The 17,855-nt window shown below is 40.5% G+C and overlaps 1 protein-coding gene across 3 annotated transcripts in view; it reads right to left on the bottom strand.

Annotated features, from left to right (window-relative positions):
• smpd3 (sphingomyelin phosphodiesterase 3) overlaps nucleotides 1-17,855 on the bottom strand; it is a 269,535-nt gene that overhangs the window by 54,814 nt on the left and 196,866 nt on the right. The window lies entirely within an intron of this gene.

The following is a 17,855-nucleotide window of genomic DNA, read 5'->3' as shown; positions in this document are numbered from 1 at the left end:
ATCCTATCACCAAGTCATTCTTTAATTACATGCATAGTACTTGATACGGGTCCGGCTTCCTCAGAGCCAGTTTTCAGAGTGAGGAGAACCTCTGACACCCCTGTTATATCTGTCAGCTAAGGCTCCCTGATTGATACTGCTAATCTGGCCCATTCAGGGAACCCATATTCTATGATGCCCACCTGGTTGACTTTGTTACAATCACTACAGTAATGGGTACAACACTGCACATCAACATCAAAATGCCCCATAGAGTGATGTGTGTAACATTGGACACTCACACTGTCATTGATTAAATGGTTAATGCAAAGCGCAATGTTGTAGAAGAAACAATAAAGAATTTTCCCTAACTCTCCTGCAATCATCAATACATTTGAGCCATGAGTCTCGTCAACACATTTGGCTTTCTGACTCTGTGAGTCTCATCCAATAATGATGCTCAAAAGAATCGAGTGAAACCATTGAATTGTGAAATGCTTTCAAGTTAAATTCAGATTTGAAAGGCACTCATGCTCCTCGTCCTCTCAATAAGTCTTGTTAACTGGAACGAAATTGGACAGAAAAGTTGTGGCCATGACGCAGGGCCTCCCCATTTTGCCCAAATTTTTAACAATATATCTTACCTGCGCCTGTTGCATTATCAGCTGATAGCGGGTTTCACCTATGAAATAGAAGAGTGGAAATAGTGCCATCTGCAGGTTTGTCATCAGGAATGCTGTGTCATAGTTAAAGTTCCACTCCAAGCTTCTGCTCCAAATATCTACTCTGACAATTACAAGGAGAATTGAGTGGCCAGTTGTGATTAAGTATATTCCTAGAGGTTTCGTCATATGATTTGCCTCCAAACACCAGCCATTAGCCGGCCACCACATCCATCCTTGCGATGTATTGCTTTTGTCAATTGATTGGCAGAAGGAATCAATACCCAGTTGGATGTTGCTTTATTGTCAGCCAAACGTTTTTTCCTAACATTCAATACTTTGCACTTGGCAAAGAGAAATATTTTAACAAATGACAAAAAGACATCTTTTTTAAAAAATGACCCTGTGTCCTTTCTCCAGGAATGCATACAGCAGTGTCCTGGAGATTGAGCTTCAATTCCTGGAGGGTTAGCAATCCTGAAGGTTGGATTTGGAAACTATGCAAGAAACCTGGCTGATTGCAATTTGAATGCTCTCCCTCTCTCTCTTTGAGAAAGATACTTAATTCATGCAACATAAAGCATCAGCACATTGAATTATTGGTTCTTCCAGCTAAGTGGGAGGCAGCTTGAAAAACAACTGCTTTACAGATCTTCTTTTAGTTTCTGACATTTGTAACGCCATCTTGAACCCAGAAGCCAACATAAGAAGAGGCTTTCTGTTTCATTATTTATAACAGACAGCAAAGCAGCTTAGAGCTCTCACGCAGATGTGATTATTCAGTAAATCCTTCATCTTGCACAGAGGTCAGGTTATCAGTGATCACACTATTAAAGTCCACACATCTGGTAACAGGAACCCAGCACAATAGAGCATAGAAGCAAGGACTTTTGAGATCTCTTCATGACAATCATTTATCTAATTCCAGGCAAGATGTCAGCTTTGATTGGGTTTAATCATGTTGCTAAGGGCACTTAAGGTGCAGTGGTTGAAAGGAACAGGAAAGAGCAGATTTTCAGGCTTTAGTGAGGTTTGAACAATGAACAATGGAGCAAACCAGGTGAAGAGTACAGTGTGTTAACTGCATGCAACCTTTGATGATTGGCTCATGTTTACTATTGTTTGCAAACACCAATGGTCATTTATTGGAAGATTTGAAAAAATACAACAAAGGTGAAATTCCTTAATCCTTAAAGTCTTTTGAAAGAATGGAACAAATTTTAATCTAATAGAAGGAAAGAGATCTCAGGCAATACTAAACCAGCTGTCAGCAGTGACTTCATTGGTAACATTGCTGTCTCTGAATTTTAACCCCACTCCAGAAACTTGTCCAAAATTCATGTTGACTCTAGGGCTGCCCTGTTGTAACTGCTGATTTTCAAATATGACATTATACTAGACTTCATCTTCCAACTCAGACGGACATGAAAGATCGAATGACACCTTTCAAAGATTAGTCATTTTGATTAATACCTGTCCCTCAACCAGTATCACTAAAACACAGTACCTCATTTTTGTTGTGGGCCTTGCTGGGTTTGCTCAGTTATTCAAAATTCATGTGCCAAATATTTCCAAATGGAGATTTTGCCCCCATTTAAAACAGCAACAATAACTGTTCCCGGTCAGTCCTGAGTGAAACCCCTGAAGGAGTTCTCACACAGTGAAACATAAATACCTAAAAGGTCACAGTAGGGTCTGTCGAATGTGTCTCAAGAAACCATCAGCATGTTGACATCCTACCTATTTCCCATCTTGCTGTCTTATTAGTAGCTCTAATATTGTTGTCCAATAAGCACCTTGAAATAGTTTCTGGTTGAAAAGGAGTTTGAAATATTAGATAAAATCAACACAGCAAGAAAGCAAGTCGTGGAGGGACTAACCCCTTTCAAAATGGATAAATCACTAGAGCCGGATGAATTATAGCCTAGGTTGTTAAAGGAAGCCGGGGAGGAAGTAACAGATGCTTTGAAGATAATTTTTCAATGTTCACTGGATATAGGCAAAAAGACTGGAGGTATGAAAATATCCTACCATTATTCAAAAATGGCAAGGGATAGGCTACATATTTTGAGCTCAGTCAGTCTGATCACAGTGGTGGGCAAATCACTTGGGAAAAGAAAACAAAGGAAGGAAATACACAGTAAACATGAGGCACTAAGATAAGTAGAGGAAGTGAGAGACCTTGGAGTAATTTAAGGTGGCCGGACAGGAGGATAAGGTGGTGAAGAAGGCATAGGAGATGCTCCCCTTCATTGGGTGAGGTATTGAATAAAAGAGCAGCATTTCTGAGGCACCAATTAGGCCCCTGCTGCTGTTTTATGTACAGCTCCCAGCACCATAATACAGGAAAGACTTTACTGTTCGAGAGATAGAAGGGTCTATGAAGATGAAGGGTCTGGGCCTGAAACGTCAGCTTTCCTGCACCTAAGTTGCTGCTTGGCCTGTTGTGTTCATCCAGCTCCACAGCTTGTTAGCTCGAATTCTCCAGCATCTGCAGTTCCCATTATCTCTGAAGTATTGATGAACTTGGCTTGAGTGGCTCTAACGGAGGGGTCAGTTATATGGAGGCCCAGATTTAGGGTGACTGGTAGAAGAACTACAGGAACAGGAGAAATAGATGCTTTCATCAAGAAGGTGGTGAGTGTCAGAAATTCACTGTTCAGTTTGATGTTTGATGTGGAAACCCTTAATTTGTTTAAAAGGAATCTGGATCTGTGCCTGAAGCCTTTTAAGCTGTAAAGTTATGCTGTTCCACCTTAAAAATGTTGAACTGTATAACCTTAAGCTACATGTCCCTGACTTCCTGTTGCTGGAAAAGTTCAGCAGGTCTGGCAGCATCTGTGGGGGCGAAAACAGAGTTAATATTTCGGGTCCAGCGATCCTTCCTCAGAACTGATGGTGGCTGGGAAAACGTCAGTTTATATTCAGAAAACAAGGAGGTGGGTGGGGTACAGAGTAAACGATAGGATAGAGCCCAAAGAGAGAGAAAGACAGTTGGACAGACAAAGGAGTTGCTAACGATCAGGCTGGGAGGGTGAATAGTTGTTAATGGGGACTGTTAGTGACTAACAACAGGGCGTGTAATGGCAGGCTGTGTGGTAACAAGGCCTGGTGTGTGGGGTGGTGGGGCTGGAACATGGGAGAGTTTAGGCCCTAAAATTATTGAACTCAATATTGAATCCGGAGGGCTACAGGGTCCCCAAGAGGAAAATGAGGTGTTGTTCCTGTGTTGCGCTGGGCTTCACTGGAACATTGCAGCAAGCCGGATATAGAGATGTTGGCCAGGGAGCCAATTTATCTTGGATTCTCCAGCATCTGCAGTTCCCATTATCTCTGAAGTATTGATGAACTAACATTGTAGCAAACCGGATATAGAGATGTTGGCCAGGGAGCAAGATGGTGCAGGCCACAGGTAGTTCAAGGTCTCTTTTGCAAGCAGAAATGTGAGGTGGTTGCCAAGTCTGCGCTTCGTTTCCCCAACGTAGAGGAGACCACATTGTGAGCAGCAAATGGAGTAGACTAGATCCTTGGAAGTGCAGGTGAAGTGTTGATTCACCTGGAAGGTATGTTTGGGCCCTTGGATACTGGGGAGGGAGGTGGTAAATGTGAACATGTTGTGGATATACCTACGACACAAGAAGGCAGCCTATTTTCTCTTGGGCAATTAGGGATAGGCAATAAATGCCAGCTTAGTCATCAATTTCCACACCCACAAACAATTAAAAAGAAAACACATGCAGTCTGTAACTGCTGGTATCTCAGCTTACATTGGTACACAAGTTGAAGTCTAAATACAGTCGCAGAAGCTCAGCTTTTTGAAACGCAAAATCAATTTGCTGCCACACAAGCACGGATCATGAATTCAAACACCAGTGTTCAAGGGTCTTATAGGGCGTTACAGAAATCCAGTAGCCCTTCAACAGATGACCTATGTTGTAGATTTGCCACAATTGGGTAGTAATGCTTGAGTTATAGAGCATGGTCTACTTTCATCCCTCAACAATATGCAGTCTCGGTCACTGAGAGATAATAGCTTTCCACCTGACATGCTGTAGCAATTTAGTTAACACAACATTGGATCACTGGGTTAAGCAAAGGCACACAGTTGATCTCAATTAGCCCACTTTTGTATTCAATATGGCATGTTTCGATTTATAAATTAGGCTTTTCCCTTTGTTTTGTGACAGTCAGTGACAGAGAGAAGGTTAAATGTGGGATTGATAATGGATGAGGAATTGAGGTTTGTGTTTACTAATCTTGCAGTTGCATAGTGGATTTGCCAAGAAAGGTAAAATTGTTTCCACAACTGAAGCTACAACCAGTAGAAATTAGTCATAGAGTCATGCAGCAATGGAAACAGGCCCTTCAGTCCAACTCATCCACGTTGACCAGGCATCCCATACTGACTTAATCCCTCTTACCAGCATTTGGTCTATATCCCTCTAAACCCTTCCTATTCATGTACCCACCCAGATACCTTTTAAGTGCTGTAATTGTACCAGCCTCCACCACTTCATCTAGCTGTTTGTTCAATACACACACCACCCACTGTGTGAAAAAGTTACCCCTCAGGTCCTTTTTAAATCATTCCCCTCTTACCATAAACTTATGACCTCTAGCTTTGGACTCCCCCACCCTGGGAAAAAGACCTTGACTATTCACCTCATCCATGCCCCTCATGATTTTATAAACTTCCATAGAGGCAGCCTTCAGCCTCTGACGCTCCAGGGAAAACAGCCCTAGCCTATTCAGCCTCTCCCTATAAGTCAAACACTCCAGTCCCAGCAACATCCTTGTCAATATTTTCTGCACCGTTGCAAGGTTAACAACATCTTTCTTATAGAAGGGCAACCAGAATTATATGCAGTCTTCCAAATATGGCCTCACCAATGTCCTGTACAACTGTAGCATGATGTCCCAACACCTGCACTCAATGTATAGCAAATTAGTCAGTAACCAATCCAAAAATTGTTTGAGATAGCAGGAACTGCAGACGCTGGAGAATCTGAGACAACAAGGTGTAGAGCTGGATAAACACAGCAGGCCAAGCAGCACCAGAGGACCCTTTCTGAAGAAGTGTCTAGGCCTGAAACATCGGCCTTCCTGCTCCTCCGGTGCTGCTTGGCCTGCTGTGTTCATCCAGCTCTACACTTTGTTGTCACCAATCCAAAAATAGCTGATGATCTGTTTAAATAGCTCTGGTAGGGGTCCTACCTGGCACTGAACATTTATTCAGCTATTTGAGTCTAAGAGAGGGCATTTGCTGGTATGTTAATCCCAAATGGCCTCACTGGCACCAAATCAGTGTCACACTGATTGTTGTCATGATCTACCTGCTCTGTATACTTCAGGGACCTGGCATCATATATGCACTGAAGTGGTATCCAGTGTAGCTCACACAGAAATGAGAGTGTCCCACAGGAGCTGTTTTGGATCCAAAGCAGAACTCCAGCGCCCAGTCTTTAAGAACCATGTTCTGCAGTCCAGCAAGCTTGGGATATCCATAAATATATTACATTCTCAGACTTCTTACACATACTTCAAGAATAACAGTTAATATCAGTGAGGAGCAGATCACAATCAATTTTTATTAATTGAGATCATCCACAAATGTACCTAAGTGTTACTGTGTCATGCGGCAAGGTCAGAACAAGTTTCCTAATGGGGAGAGACAATGGTCCGGTGGTATTATCATTAGACTATTAATCCAGAGACCCAAGTAGTGATCTGGGGGGCCCAGTTCAAATCCCTTCATAGCAGATGGCAGAGTTTGGATTCAATTCAAAACCTGGAATTAAGATTCCAAATGATGACCATGAAACATTTAGGAATAGAAATCCATCTGATTCACTAATGTCCTTGTGAAAAGAAAACTGCCATTCTTCCCTGGGCTCTCCTACATGTGATTCCAGGCCCACTGCAATATCGTTAACTCTCAACTGCAACTGGGCAACAAGGGATCGGCAATAAATGCTGGCCTAGTCAGCGATGCCTGAACCCCATGAACAATTTTAAAAAAAAACAACTGGATAAAAATATGTAACACTGAAGCCTAGAAACTCTATCAGGATTCTTTTGTCTTTGATATGTTCAGCTGGACAACAGTATTACAAATGATGCAACTTCAATTGGTTCCCACAGATTGCAAATTTACAGCAAAAGGTAGGATTGTATAACTACAACAAGCTGGCCAATACACTAAATGCAATTGCATTTTACCAAATAGCCCTCTTTTTATAAAAATGGGAAAAATACATGCACTGCCTTTTGCCGTTACAAATTATCCAAGTTATGCAATATGCATCGTTGTAAAGGAAATCTCAATTCATTAACAAAATTGCTTTTAATTCTAGTCAGTTCCATTATGTCAGTCTTTGAACATACATGTATGCTTTGCATACATTCTCTTTAAATCATGCGGATCTCCAAAGAATGTATACACTTTGTTGTTGGCTTTTCATCTGGTAATTACTCATTTTTAGGATAATGCTGTTTCGCAGCGAGTGTTACTGCTGTGAGATGATTTATGGTATTGAATTTCCCAATCGGAATAATTTCTACACTTGTGAATTGAGGGCCATTGCCACTCATCTCAATATGCTTTCAGGTATTCTGCAATCTTATTGGTAGTCATTAGCAACTGTTGGTCTAACATCTAGTAGTCAACATAATAATTGATGATAAAGAAGATAATCAGTTCCTATGAGACTGAAGAGGTCTACCTCCATCTTCATCCATGGTTTGTTTGGAATATCATGTGTCCTAAGTGTGTCTTTGGCATACTTAACTTCATAGTTATTACAAGCACTTGCACTAGCTGATGTAGTCCTTAATTTCATTGCTCATGTTTGGTCACTTCTATTGCCTTCCTTAGACTAGACTCAGTTTCTTGATGGCTGCTGCATTTCTTTTCTCATCTTCTGACTATTGTCCTATGAAATTTCACCTTGAGCCGTCATTTCATTTCTATGTATCTAATTCCTTCTTATGTATAATCTTAATTGAAAGGCGACTTTGTTATTAACATTGTAAAGCTTCAGCACTGGTATTGTCATTACTATTTTTTATTTTAGTGAAAGCTGTTTTTTGCTTCCCAATGAAGCAGCACATTCTTTGCAGTCATCTTGCATAGACGTTCACACTTTGATGACAAATTGGGCAATAACTTAGTTAAATAGGCCTCAAATCTAATAAGTTGTTGCACTCCTTTCATATGTGTTGCTCATTGCATCTCTGCTACAGCTCTCCACTTGTCAGAGTCCAGGCCAAGCTATTTTGCTGTTTGTACATGGCCTACATACTTTAAGTATCTCCAGCTGCATCTTTTTCTCTGGACAGCACTCTCTAGCAACAGTACCAGATTCTGACTGTGGCCTGCAACAGGCTCTTTATTTCATCGCCACATCCAAGGATTAGCAAGTGAGTCATCCACTGTAACTTGCATTATGGGAAGATCTCTGACTACCTTGTACAGTCTGAGTTCTCAAACTTCAAGGGTGATGGAAATGCCAAACTGCAAGTATAATCATCTGTCTTCCCTGAATTGCACCAAGAAAGTAATTAGAAAACAGTTGCTTTCATCTAGCTTCAATTACCGGTAACCATCCTTCACATTGAGGGTAGTTAACACTTTTCTCTTGAAAAGTTGGGGCAAAATTACTTCAATAGTTGCCATGGAGTAGTAAGATCTCTTTGAAATTATGTGGAAACAATTTTCCAGGGTATTTTTCACTGCTATCCTTGATGGGAGTTGCCACTTCCTTAGTTAATCCCTTTCCTTCAGTTCTTTCATTTCATTTTTCAGGCTGAACTTGAAGGCAGCTGGAATTTTCTTGTGCAGTTGCTGGATGAGTTTCATGTTCCAATCTATCTCGAGATGATATTCACAATGAAGACATCCAAGGCCTTTGAAAAACAACTTTATAATCTTCTAAGATAATGGGAACTGCAGATGCTGGAGATTCCAAGATAATAAAATGTGAGGCTGGATGAACACAGCAGGCCAAGCAGCATCTCAGGAGCACAAAAGCTGACGTTTCGGGCCTAGACCCTTCGAAGGGTCTAGGCCCGAAACGTCAGCTTTTGTGCTCCTGAGATGCTGCTTGGCCTGCTGTGTTCATCCAGCCTCACATTTTATTATCTTATAATCTTCTAAGATCTGTTTGGCACTCCAGGACCAAGCGGACTGCGAAATGCTGCAAATTTTGTCTGGCAAATTCAGGGTTACTTGTCCAGGCTTTGGACATATTTCCACTGAGATAAGTTGCTTTTGCTCTACTATTTGGCACTCCAGATGTTGACTCTTCCCACTGCAATGGGTCTCAGCTCTTGGTAGAAGTATTGTTCCAACATATAGTTTCAATGTTACTTTTAAGGGCTGCATTTTTGGGTCACCACCTTGAGTCACTGTGAAACTCGTTACGTGTGCTCAAAGCACCAGTGTCAATCTGACATTTCATGTTCGCTATCTGGCTTTTTTTGCAACTTCGTGAGATCTAAGCTACAATACAGCTTGTAGCATTCTTTCCCACTGATTGCAAGGTCGTAACTCTTTTTTTGCTCACATTTTTAAAGTTAATTCTACTGCTATTTCGCAATTTTGCCATTGAGATTTGAAAGAGAATTTCAGTTTTGTCCTTTATCACCTCTCTGCTCCACGGCAGCAGGGAATGGAAAATAAATTACACAGTAAGCTAAAATAGCTGCTCAAAGTTGCAGACTGTTTTGTGTTTATTATTTATTCCTTGGTGTTTCTATAGGTACCTGTCTCTCCTGCAGCTCCAAAAATCCCACACTTCAGCTGGATATTCCATGCTGTCTTTTTCACAGAAACTGGCTGTCTTGCAGCTCTCTGTATTTTCAGCTGCATCAATCGTATACCATGTTACAGGTGATATGTACTCACTGACATCCAAAGGCTGCAATTAAAGGCACTTACAGCTGAAGTAGAGTCACGTGGCTATGAAAAGCCAACCAGTACACTCAGCACAATTTCATTTTTCCAAACAAACAAAACGGCCCACAGAAAAGTGAGGTTTCAATCTTTTCTCCAGGCTCTAAGCATATCTTCAATAAAGATGTGAATTTTGGGGATCTCCTTCCCTTCTTCTACCCTTTCTCAGACACATGGACTTTCTCTGGTTTGTCAGATTACACTCCCTCCATCCTCTAATGTTTCCACTTGTCCCTTATCCAGGGTTTGTTGATTTATTATCAAAATTTTGTCTCATCATCCCTTTCATCAATTCATCTCTGCTGCCTCAAACCCCATCACAGATAATTCCTCTTCCTCTTTTCTAATCATCCCATCTTTCTCAGCTTCTTTGCACTTGTTCAAGATCATCTGCTTGAAACATTAACACCATCCATCTCTCTGCGCGTGTGTGTGTGTGTGTGTGTGTGTGTGTGTGTGTGTGTGTGTGTCGCTCTCTCCATATCCAGCACTGATGGTAATTAGCTTTTAATGTTAACAGCACTAAGTTTCTTTCTATTCATTCAACAGAGGACAGCCTCATTGCTAGGCCAGGATTTATTGCCCGCCCTAATTTAGAATCAATTGTTGCAGGGTCCAGAGTCACATATAAGCCAATCCATGTATGGATAGCAATTTCTTTCCCTAAAGGGCATTAGTGAACTCGATGGGTGTTTCCCAACAATTGATTCATGGTTATCATTAGACTCTTTATTCCAAACTTTTTTTTAATTGACTTCAAATTCCACCATCTGCCATGGTAGAATTCAAATTTAGGACCCCAGGACATTATCTGGGTCACTGAATTAACAGACCAGTGATAATACCACTAGGCCATCACCTCCCTGTTAAAATTCCAGAACTCATTAAATGGTTCGTTAAAGGTCACAATTCTCGTATGCAATTCCCATATATGACCTGATATTCTGAAGTCAATCATGGAACGTGTGGTCATTGTGATGGGCAGGATCGAAACAAATAAGTTCAAATGGTTCTAACAGCATGTTAATATTAGTTCTCAAGAGCAGCCATTTCAAGTTCTTTGACCAGCTGCATTTTGAGCTGTCCCTGTTGGCGAGGTGCACAAGGAGGAGCACTTTAATACAGGGTCAGGTTAGAACTTGTATATTAAACATTCTTACTTATGTAATAAATTGCCTTCATTTCATTGTCATTCTGATTCTGTCAGCCTCAGATAATTTCCATCCCTATCAACAATAGTCTGCTATAAAATCAGACAGAAAGCACACACACACAGATCACATACTAAATTAAATCTCATGCAAGTCAAAATACACAAGAGATTGGATAAGTCATCAAGTTCCCCACCATACACCTAAGAATGCAAATTCCATCAGTTTACAATAAGTACATTGTGGAATGCCAAATGTGGAAAGGGAGCTGGAGACTGGCACTGGATTTGAAAAAAAACACTTAAAAGCATATCTGATTACCTCCAATCACAGTGAAATTGGGGAAAGTCACTTGCCTTCCCCTCACCAACTAGCTTCATGTAACTGAATTGTGCTCCTTCCCTCCATTGCTTTAAAGTGAAATACACCAGAGAATACTGAGCAAGCTCGTAATCTTTCTCATTGCAAGTGTATTGGTCAATTAAAAAGATTGTGGTTTATGTCTGACGCAGATGTGCATGCATGTTTATGTCCACAGTTAACTGTAGGAGTTTGTGGTGGAGGTTTCAAGAAACTAAAAGAGAAGTTAAGCCTTTCAGAAAAAAGTAAGAGAGCTAAGGGCTCTTTCCGGTCCAACACTTTCCTTCCCTTTGAACTGCAAAAGGTGTTGCTGCATATGTGCCTGCAAAGAGTATTTGTGTCTTTTCTTATCCCCTAAGAGTTAGTCTTGCTGCTTGCTTGCTTGAAGGTGCAGAGCAACCAGGTTTCGCAACAGAATTAGATGAAAATTTTAGAATGCAATCAATTTGTCTCCATGCTTTTGAACAGCTTAGGTCCCAGTCCTAAATGTCTGCCATGCTCCATCCCAACATATATCAGTAGTCTTCAACTTCTTGAAGCACAACATCACTTTCTGAATTTAAAGTGCATTCCAGGTTCTACCCTAAAGAAAATATATATCGAACAGTTTATTTTTAAAGCTATATAAATCTAAAACCAAACATGCATAATTATCTATTTTGACTTCCATTCACTAAGTATCAGTGTGACACCTGTGATTGTATATTAGCTGCCAGTGCCTTGGAGTCTGGGCTGTCATTTGAGACTGCAATCAAAATACATCAAAAGGTATTTGTGAGCTGGGAGCAATACCAGGACTTGATAAAATTAAATTGGGACAAGGCTATCTCACTGAGGTATGTGGAACCGATGTAAGCTTTCACTTTAAAAACACAGGATGTGTTTCTCTTATAAGTCCCCCAAATACTGCTGTCCCATGATCTGACTTTCAGCTAAGTATCAACTTGCATCGTAATCAGGCTACGTTACCTGACACACCATAAATGTTCACATTGTGCAGTAAAAGTTTTGCATGTGCATCCTGACAACTTTTTTGGGGTGTCATCAGACATTGTTCAGTAATTATTTCCATATCAACTCCAGCTCTCTGTAAATCAAACACATTAAGGAACTTCTCTCCATCTTTGGTCTACCTCCCCCTCGCTCCCTATTTATTCCAGTTCCCTCCCCCCATCCCCCTCTCTGATGAAGAATCTAGGCCCGAAATGTCAGCTTTTGTGCTCCTGAGATGCTGCTTGGCCTGCTGTGTTCATCCAGCCTCACATTTTATTATCTTGGATTCTCCAGCATCTGCAGTTCCCATTATCACATTAAGGAATTTGGTAGTCCACCCATCAATTTCTACTGGAAGGAATGGATATGAGACAAATATGACAATTTGTTTCATCACATCCAGTTCCTGAAATTCTCTGTTAAATTCCTTTGCTTTGGGCAGCATGCTGGCTCAGTGTAGTTAGCAATGCTGGCTCACAGCATCAGGGACCTGGGTTTAATTCCAGCCTTGGGCAATTGACTGTGTGGAGTTTGCACATCTTCCCCATGGCTGCCCGGTTTTCCATTGGCTGCTCTGGCTTCCTCCCACAGGCCAAAGATATGCAGGATTGGCCATGCTAAATTACCCACTGTGTCCAGGGATATGTAGGCAGTCTGAGGATAGGGTAGGGATCTGGGTCTGTAATGGGATGATCCTTGGAGGGTCAGTGCTGACTCGATAGGCTGAATGGCCTCTTTTTGCAGTGTAGGAATTCTTTGATTTGATTTGCTAATCTCATTATGTTTGCACAGAGATTTTCTGGGTGGAACCCTCTTATCTTTGTCCTTGATTTTTTTTCTCATATTTTCTCCAGACTCAGGAAGTATTGTGGATTTTAGTTTTTAGTTAGGAGGTCGATAGATCCAATTTCAATTTAAACAAACTGTATAGTTTCCACCTGTACTTGTCCTTCCAAAATGCATCGCCGCATATTTGCCTAGATTAAACAGTCCAAGCCTCCAACTGATCTATGTCCTGCTGTATCCTGTGAAAATCCTCCTCATTATCTGCAACTCCACTAATCTTTGTATCGCCCTCAAACCTACTAATTAGACCAGTTATGTTTTCCTCCAAGTAATTTATGTAGACCACAAACAGCAGAGGCCACTGATCCCACTGGTCACAACCCTCCATTCTGAAAAGCATCCTTCCACTGCTACCCTCTCCCTCCTATGACTAAGTCAGTTCTGTATCCATCTTGCCAGCTCACCCCTGATACTGTGTGACTTCACCTTTTGAACCAGTCTGCCGTGAGGGAATTGTCAAAGGCTTTACTGAAGTCCATGTGGACAATATCAACCTCTTCCCCTCGTCAATCATTTTTGTCAACTCCTCAAAAAACTAAGTTAGTGAGGCATGACCTCCCCTGCAGAATACCATGCTGTCTATCGCTAATCGGCACACTTGCTTCTAAGTGGGTATCATTATTGTCACTGAGAACATTTCCCTATCACCACCTTGAGGCTCACAAGGCTGTAATTTCCTGGATTATCCCTGCTACCCTTCTTAAACAATGGGATTACATTGACTATTCTCCACTCCTCTGGGGCCTCATTTGTGGCCAAAGAGGATACAAAGATGTCTGTCAACCCAAAGAGGGTACTGAGATGTTTATCAAATTATTTACTCAGTCTCCAGGTTTTTCTGGTCCCAATCATTCTCTGACATTCCCAGTGAGAACATAACATCAGCTGGAGTGTAAATTGAGCATTCAAGTCAATTTGAGTCCATTCTCTCCGATGGATTCAACTAAAGGCAGGATAAATATTCTCTGCAGAATTGTATACAAATCTTTGATATAAACAATGAATAGAAGCAATTCCATGGTAGCAACTTGTAGGACGCTGCTACCCAATTATAATGCTAAACACATTTGAAAGACTACTCATAAATCCTATTTTCATTCTCCCAATTAACTTTCAATTCAATTTGCTACTCTCTCCTAATTGCATACCACTTAATCCTCTCTTATGGTCTCCTGTGTGTTTCCTTGTTCAAGGATTTTTGAAAATAATATTTTCTACACAAAAGTGCATTCCCCATCCTGGATTTTATCCCTATCTTCTCATTTCTAATGTTGCTATTGGAACTGTGCACCAGTTTTGTTTTCTCACTTTCGCTATTTCCCATGTGATGTATTTAATATTCTAAATACCAGCAACGAGCATGACAAACTCACAATTTAGCTGTGGGGAATCTTTTCATCATTGCAACTTGCTGTCATCTGTAAATGCAGCATCTAAGAGCAGACTATTAAATAGCCTCCTGTTGAATCAGAGAGTGTGTGCCACTGCTACATTCTTTGGAGAAACATCTGACTACCAGACTAGTCCCATGGTTCATTGATATCTTTCTTTACGTTCACCTCCAGGTGTCAGGGAAAGGAAGGAGGTAATCTTTTCTGAAAATGACATCAGAAGGCTCTCCTGCCAAATCAAGGAGGCCTGGAGAGAGGTGACACAGGAAATGAGCTATTATATGTCATCTGCTTAACCTGGGTCCAATACAAGAAACAGGTCAATGACCTGCAATTCACAAGCGTAAGCGCTATCAAAATGATAGCCTTACTTCAATAGGAGTCTCTTGTGTGATCATCAAAACGTATACATGCAAATGGGCAGCTGTGCCTTAGTGATACATTGAAGCCAAAGCATTTGGAAGTTTGCCTTTTGTGTTTGGATGCAATATATTAATGATAGGACACTGTGATTTGTATTGGAGATGGAATCAGACAAGGTGGTTAGGGGTCATTTAACATGTTCTGTACTTGGTCATGCCAGGCAGAGAGAAAGATGCACAGGAGAAGGGGCTGGTGACCTGAGGGTTCGCACAACAGCTGAGGTGGGAGTGGTGGAATTCGCTGGGAAAGCGGGAATGCAATCAGCATTAGATGCAAGCTGAACCACCAGGACCTGGCATGGAGGCCTTGGCCTGCTCCAGCTTGGTGGTTTAGGTCCAATTTTCCAGTGTACCCTGAACCCAGGAATTGTTAATTGAACTGCGATGAACTTTTCATTTTTGTTTTTTCTTATTTGTGACTTCTGTCATTATTTTAGGTGCCATGGTTTGGCGACTTGAAAACATTATCTTTTGTAAAAATACTCATGACAATAAATTATTATTCCGTTCTAAATTTGAGATATCTCATGCAAATCTGATTGATCAAGTTCTGTGAAGTTATTTTCAATTAATCATGGCTTGCTATTTGAAACAAGAGAAAGCCAACAGATGAAATTACTGAGTATCAGTTAGTACTTTCAACACACAAGCTGTCTCTGTTGGCCGGATCCATAATCCCACAACAGGGGTTCTCAATCTTTCTGCTTCTGAAACCTCCCCCAGCCATATACATTCTACAGATAATGCTTAGCATGACAATCCTTTTATCTAAATGAACATTCATCTTACAATTACGAAAACAAACATAGCTCGTCCTTATATATAACATGCTTGGTGACTGTATGCATTTGTAATTTGGAGGATTCCAAAAATTCATTGTTCAGTTTTTATGCATAACTTACACATGGTATATTTCACAAATGAAACTGAAATTCAGGTAGCTGTCTTTGTACCTCCTTACTTTTGTGGAGTTAATTGTAACTTTCTGTTTTTACACTCATACCTTTATGCTGTTTTTCAGCTCTTGTAGTTAAACTTGAGGAACAAAGTTCTGCATCATTACTCTGTGGATTTTGTTGTTGTGAAGCTGGAGGTTGAATTAAAAATGGACTCATGACTGCAATTTATTGTGCATTTACAATGGTTTTTCTTGTTCTTTGAAATTTATTTTCTTTTGCTGACATATCTCAATTGCATCCTAGCTCTGAGACACCATGTTTGTTAAAGACAAATTATGTTTAACCAACTTGATTGTGTTTTTTGATGCGGTAACAATATGTTGATGAAGAGATAACAATGGATTAATGAGGGCATTCATGTGGTGTGTATGGAATTTCAAAATAGCTTCTGAATAACGTCTAAGCCCAGGAAATAAACGGGCACTTTTAGCATGGAAACAAAATCGGATAAAGAACAGGAATAAGATCGAACAGTTATATTTTGGATTGAAGGGAGATACACAATGGAATTCCCCAGAGGTCAGTAACAGGCTCAGCCTATCATCCTCTATATTAATGGCTTGGATTTAGATATACAAGACACAACTACAAAATTTGAAATAAGCTGGTGAAATGGTTGGAAATGTTGCATTTAAAGATTAAATTTGACGTAGAGAAGTGTAAAGCAGCACATTTTGTATTATCAAGGAGGAAAGGCAATATATAAATTAAAGGGTGCAATTCTAAAGAGAATGCTGAAAAAGAGAGCAACACGGTATTGTGCACAAATCATTGAAGGTGACAGGGTGGTTTGAAGCAGTGGTTAAAAAAATTGGATTCTGGTCTTTATAAATACAGCATTGAGTACAAGAGTAAAAGAATTGATGGTGAAGTTGTATGAAGCAAGGATTTAGGCACAAGGGGAGTCTTGTTTTCAGCTCTGAGCACTCCACCTTGGGAAGGGTGTGAAAGCTTTATTGGGTAAGCAAAGACATTTATCAGAATACTTCAAGGGATGAGTGAGCTTAAGCTAAGTGGATAGATTGGAGAAACTGGGGTTGCTATCCTTAGCAAAAAAGATTGAGAGGAAATTTGATTGAAGCATTCAAAGTCATGAGAAATGTAGGCAGAATGGATCTGGAGAAGCTGTTCCCATTTGCAGAAGAATCAATGATCAGAGAGGTACTGGTGAAAGAAAACCAAACGTAACATAAAGGAAATCTTTCTTACATAGTGAATGTTTATGGTCTGGCATATGATGCCTGAAAGGTTGGTAGAAGCAAATTCAATATTGGCTTTCAAAAGGGATTAGCTAAGTTAAGTAAAGGGAAAACAAATTTCAGGGTTACAGAAAAGGATGGGAGAATGGAACTAGCTCTTGCAGAGACCCCATATGGAGTCAATAGGCTAACTGGCCTACTGTGCTGTTACCATTCTATGATTCTACAGGACTAGTGACTGTTTTAATTTCTATTCTTTTAGTATATAGCAAAAATTAGGAGTGGACATAAATGCCATTCTTGCCAACATCCAAAGAATAGAAAGAGAGATTAAAAATTCCAGCTCCCTCCCAAACCATCAGTAAAGCATAATATTCCAACCACAAAAGTACAACCATATCATTAGAAATCTCATGTAGATGAGCAAAAGATTAAATGCCGCATCTGGATTTATAAACAGTCAGAAAGCTCAGCTGGATAAACAAAGGAGTCTGCACTTCCTGTAGGTGCCTATTGATGGATGCTCTACAGTAGATGTACAGTAATTTGCTTACTACTGCTGTATGAAGGGATACTTTGCTAAGTCATATAGTGCCCCCATATTAATTCTTAGTTCTACAAAGGAATAGAGTATTGGGTTTTAGGACTTGATCTCTTGCCTCATTTGTTGTCTCACTCAATTGTTTCTTGGCCTGTACTCTCTCTAAACTGTCAAGTTCTTGTCCAAAATCCAGTACAAAATAAGTAGAAATTTCCTTGAGTTAAACATTGGGAAGACCAAAGCCATTGTCTTTGGTCTCTATAACAAACTCCATTCCCAAATAACCAACCCTCCTGCTAGCCCTAGCAACTCTCAGAGACTGAACCAGATTAATTTAACTCTGTGTGTGGTATTTGATCCCAAGATAAGCTTTCAAACACATAATAGCATCATGACTAA

Source organism: Stegostoma tigrinum, chromosome 16 (assembly GCF_030684315.1).
Source record: "Stegostoma tigrinum isolate sSteTig4 chromosome 16, sSteTig4.hap1, whole genome shotgun sequence".
NCBI classification, from domain to species: Eukaryota; Metazoa; Chordata; class Chondrichthyes; order Orectolobiformes; family Stegostomatidae; genus Stegostoma; species Stegostoma tigrinum.
This window is presented reverse-complemented; position numbering and strand designations above follow the sequence as displayed.